The following is a 6,000-nucleotide window of genomic DNA, read 5'->3' on the forward strand; positions in this document are numbered from 1 at the left end:
CTTCAGGCTAGTGCAGATCCTGGGAAAGTCCTGTTCGGGGTTTATACCTCTCCCAGACTCCTCTCTTATACGTTCAGGGAGCTCTGATCCAGGATCCACTACGGGTGTTAGCCCTCTCCCCCAGGCCAATTTAAGCTCACCTGAGCAGACAGCCATTGCTCTCTGTCCTGGGAAACACAGTTGGTATTGATCTGTGAGAGAGCAAGGAGGTTGGTAAAAAACCTCTTAAGCCTTTGTGTAGGCTTGCTCAGCCTGATGGTGAGGGCTTGTCACATTGTATAGTTAGTGCCGAGACACGGCTAGGCTTTTGTTTAATTACTTTTGTTTGCCCACTGTACAGTACCTGTAAATAAAACTTTGTATATAGCACCAATAAACACCCCATTGTTTGTCACTTATATTATGGACTTGGTATCTGTGCCTGCTCAATAGTGTTGAGCAGAATATGCCATATTCGATTTTGCGATATATCTCGAATATATATTCGAATATTCAAGATATATTTGCTAAATTTGAATATTCGTGATATTTTATCGAAATTAAATGATTGCGATTTTTCGCGAATGCGAAAATAATTGCGAATTTTTGATAACTGCGGTAGGAACACTCTGATTGGCTCAGAATATTCTTGATATTTTTTCGAAATTTCGCAAAATGCGAATGCGATATTGATGGCGAAATTTCGACAACAGCGCTAGGAGCACTCTGATTGGCTCAGAATATTCGTGATATTTTACAATACAAAATAATTGCGAATATTCGGCAAATGCGGAAGGCGCACTCTGGCTCAGAATATTCTTGATATTTTATCTAAATTTCGCAAAATGCGAATGCGATATTTATTGCGCAATTTCGACAAATGCTGTAGGAGCGCTCTGATTGGCTCAGAATATTCGTTATTTTATCGAAATTTCGCAATATTGCGAATGCGATGATTATTGCGGAATTTCCCCAAATGCTGTAGGAGCGCTCTGATTGGCTCATTCTGAAATAGAATATTCGAGATATTTTAGCGCAATTTCACAAAATGCGAATGCGAAATTGTTTGCAGATATTTCGAAAACTGCTGTAGGAGCACTCTGAAATCGAATATTTGTGATATTTTAGCAAAAAAATATTGCGATTTTTCGATCGCGCGAACAACACGCGACCATTTCCTGGACCCTTGCGAGTTTCCAACTTTATGATCGCATCGCAATCGCAGAGCAGAATAGTTGGAAGTAATTTCACTCTATCTGAGGAAAAGATGCTGATTTGTGTAAGTATTTTGACACTGTATTTCATTGTCTTCACTGCATTTTAGTCTAGTTTAAAAGTTAGTATATATGATCAGATATTAGTATTTCACAAACAATGTGTCTCCTGCTTTTACAAAACTATAACTCCCAGCATGCCTGGACAGCTGCAGACACCCTGGTTGGTAAATGTGTATTTAGGCACTTTTCCTTGTTATTTAGCATAATGAATTTAAAATTTTTTTGGACATAGGACGTATGCGAACGTCCTGACTTCAGGGTCCTCAAGGCCCAAGGACGTTCGAATACATATTGCCCTTTAGATGTTGCAGAACTACAACTTCCAGCATGCCTGGGAATGCTGGCACTTCTAGTATTGTAAGTTCTGCAGGCCCACATTTTTCAGGCCTTTATGCACGGGTCTCTAAACTGTGGCACCCTAGATGCAGCAAAAAGTAAAATTCTTAGCATGCACTGACAGACCGTGGCTGATGGGAGTAGTAGTTTTGCAACAGCTGGAGGTGGACTGGTCTTGAAACCCTGAGTTAGGTAACAAACCCGTAGTGTTTTGCAACCATTCTGCCTCCAGCTGTTTTTTTTCTGTTGAAAAGCCTGTGGCGTGCAAAACACAACCCAAAAACTCCACCCGGTGCAGGGAAAAATGTGCACACACGTAAAGAGTGACATCACAAAAAACTGCAACGGGTGCATACGTCAGTGGTCCTCCGAAAAGGTCCCGTCTCTGATCCCCCGGGGCGTTAGGCTCCTGACAGGGAAAAGAGTTACTGTGGTCCAAGCAGCCGAAGCCACAAGGACCCAACATCCTCGGAGGGACTGCCGAAACAGAACCCTCCTCGGTGAGGCTCCCCCGAAGGGAGACCCCATGAGAGCCGGTGAACCTAACCAGAAGGCCGAGTCTACCAACTCCCAAGACTTTCAGAGACCGGCCCGAGGACCAGCACCCTACTCGCCACACATAAAGTGCAAGCACCAAAACAAAAAGAGTGACAAACAGAACATGGGGAAAAATAATAAAAGAAAGTGGGGAAAAGGAAGATGGGAGAGTGAGGAAAGTGACCAATGTGAAATAATTCTGCCTCCAGCTGTTGCAAAACTACAACTCCCTGCATGCAACTGGCTGCAATTACCCCCCCCTCTCCCCCAATGTGAATGTACAGGGTACATTCACATGGGCTGTGGCTTACAGTGTGCTTCTAGCTGAAGCAAATTCGGCGCTGCAGCTCAAACCCTCAGCGGGAAACTACTGTGAACCCCATGCCTCCCCGTTATTACCGGACAGCCATTAACTGTCCAGGCATGCTGGGAGTTAAAGTATAATTGTTGTACAGCTGGTGACGGATGAGCTACATGGTGTATCAGAGCATGCTGGTAGTTGTAGTTGTTAAATAACATCAACTCCATTATTTATTCAAAATTAATTCATCAAAAAGTCAAAAGAAACAAACATATTATTGTTCCTATATAAAGATAGGGATGAAAAAAATAATCTATTGTACAGGCCTATTATCAGTGTCCAAAAAAAATTATAGCGGTCAGATGAATAGCAACGCATATCTCCCCTATACGTGTATCCTGTGTTGTTAATCATATATACATAATTATGCAAATGATAATGGCTGCTATATTTATGCAAAAAAGTTGGCGACCGAAATGGCAGGATATAAAATCTGTCATGTTACCCCTGTCATTGATTAATAAGGCGAGAATGCTTCCAATTGTTGAATACCATACATTTACGTCATATATCCATAAGGCTTTAAACAAAAGTATTACAATATACTTTTTTCTTCATCTTGCAGAAGTTCCTGGAAACAGGGTATGATGAGCTGCGGAGGCAGCAAGAAAAACAGGCTGTTGTCAGCTCCCTAATTGAGGGACTACGCGCCCAGAACGGCGAAGCACCAAGTCACATGGCGATCCTCAAGAAATGGTCCGACCTGAAGAGGCGCCAGATGAACCGGGTCAGGCGTATCCGGGATCAATATCATCCAGGTAAGTTATTGGTCACAGTTATGTTTTTTTTTTTCTAAAGTTTATTTTGTGCGTGTACTCGAGAGAGGAGCCGGACTGCAGGAGTTGGGAGTAGGCAGGCCTCCTCCAGAGGTAATCTGCCACCTTTCTCCATGCCCCGGGGGGCAATGGCGGGTGTGAGGGGGTCCTCCCACACAGACCGTCCTACCTGCTCCGCTTCGAAGCCCAACGGGGCAGAGGGACTCCCTATAAGGGAGTGAGAGGATTTGCCCGCTCAACCAGCCCCGTTAGTCCTTCGCCTCTCTTTTTAGAGACCGCGTGGTCAGAGTGCGTGCATGTTAACCCCAATTGTAAGTGTGGTGGTTTTTGTGGGAGGGAGGTGGGCGTACTAAGCGCAGGCTTACCTCGCATAGCACACCCACCGGGGGCCGGGCTGAGACCACCAAACTCAATTCACATGTAGCCGAGAGCGGGATCCGAACCCCTAGCTGCAGAGGTGAATAGCTTGTCAGCGCAGTGGCAATCGCGTTGAGCCACCGCAGCTCCTTTGGTGACAGTTATGTAAGGTCATATGTAATTCATGTAAGGTCAGATGTTGTTAACCAAGACGCCATGTTGTGGTAACATATATCACCACCAGCCAAGGTATTCATAGTACTGTTGAAAAAAGACATGGGACAGCAGACAGGAACACAGAAGTTATGTGGGAACATACTTTTCCATTGCTTTGCATGGGACTTTAAACAAAAACCCCGACCCTCACCAATGTGGGTAGTTAAGGGATAAATTAATGATCCTATACTTTAAGTGGACGTATAGGTAGCATGTGACCAAGTGTTATCGAAATATCTACAGCTGTTATGAAGTAACATGTATTTCCCATAGAGTTGAATGGGACTTTAAAGAAAACCCCGACCATGGCAAATGGGGGTGGGTAAGGGTTAAACCACCTATCCTATGTTTGTGGCTGACATATAAGTAACCTGTGTGCCAAGTTTCATGTAAATATCTTTAGCCGTTTGGACGTGATGCTGGAACATACATACATACATGCACACACACGTTGAGTTTTATATATATAGATTCCCACTAAATTCCTGTGTTAGGCGTGGGGTTGTTATAGTAATCCCGTGTACTCCATCAGGCCCTTTTTTAACATGAGATCGTCTGAACAAAACAAAGGAGACAAAAACAGCTCATTTTACCATGGTGGCAGCCCAGCTCACGCTCAGTCCCCTGTAGTGCCCACAAGACCCTTTAATATAAACATTGTCCCATTGGTTAACTGTCTATATAAATCAATTTGTATTCATATACAATACAGCAGAGTACACAGAATTTGCATACGTCATTAGAAAACATTTTTATAATATAAGAACATTGTGTTATTATAGGAGCTCCGCTACCAGTTGTGCGCGCCAAGCGCAGAAGGCGCCAGGCCGAGGAGGAGGATGCGGCAGAGGAGGAGATGGATGAGGAGGAGCAGCCAGGGCCCTCCCACTCGCCAACCCCAGCTCCTGTTGAGGTGCAAGCTGAGGAGCCCCCCCCCCCACCCCAACTTCTCAAGGAGACGAGCAGGAGGAAGACAGCGTCCCTGTGACCCTCGCTCAGGAAGGTAAATATGTGCACAATGATTAATAACATTTCAACAATAAAATGTAGATATAAAAATGGACAACATATAAAGCGCACCCGTCAGATTGTAGAACCATAATATGGTATTTATGATAGAAGTATACAGGTAGTGCAGAATTATTAGGCAAGTTGTATTTTTGAGGATTCATTTTATTATTGAACAACAACCATGTTCTCAATGAACCCCAAAAACTCATTAATATCAAAGCTGAATATTTTTGGAAGTAGTTTTTAGTTTGTTTTTAGTGTTCGCTATTTTAGGGGGATATCTGTTGTGGTGGAAATTTGAAGATGTATTTAATATGTATTGTCATAATGGCACCCAGTTTTAGTACTGCCACAACCCGCTCTAAATAGAACTGACTGGGGCAGTCTGAGGCTGGTTGAATCTCGTCTGGTAGTAGAAAATGTCTTGAGGTTGGAATGTGATGTTTGCGGCGTGGGCATATGTCCGCCCCCCACAAGGGGCCCTCTGTGCATTTAGCACAGACGATCGTTGTGGAGGGGATGCGCTCACTCCGCAGGCACACTAGTGGTTATGGACAGATGTGCGCTCTTATCTGGGTCTTGTCTGATCAGCAGGGCTTGGGATTCGTAGCGTACACCTGTAGATAGCTTCCTTTCCACCTTAATAAGGGTATAATCTGGATATGCATTATTCTATGGAATGGCGCAGATTAGGATTCTATCAGGCGATTAATATGAGAGCTTATGATCGGTTAGAGGCAGGGGGGGGCACTCCCTGCCACGCCCATAAGCCTTTAGCAGCATTGTATGTACTTCTATGCATTGTATTGTATCCATTGTATTATATTCTATTCATGTATTCTATGGGACTTCCTGTTAGAAGGAACGTCCTTATATGGTGTTAGCTGTGTCAGTGGAACATCATGTGTTAACCACTCCCATGAGGGAGGTGTTTAATGGGTGCAGTGAGCACTTCCTGTTTTGGGTAAATAAAGGGGGCTTGGCTGAGCCTTTGGGCAGTCATGCTGGCAGAATGATATGAGAACAGGCTGGTGATGGTGTCTCTTTGTATGAATGGCAGAGAATGATGGTGAGTGAATCTATTTAGCTTAATTATGGATTAAGACTGGATTCTGTGCTTTATAGCACAGGGCAAAATGGCGATGTGCTC

This window comes from Rana temporaria, chromosome 4 (genome assembly GCF_905171775.1).
Source record: "Rana temporaria chromosome 4, aRanTem1.1, whole genome shotgun sequence".
Classification (NCBI taxonomy): Eukaryota; Metazoa; Chordata; class Amphibia; order Anura; family Ranidae; genus Rana; species Rana temporaria.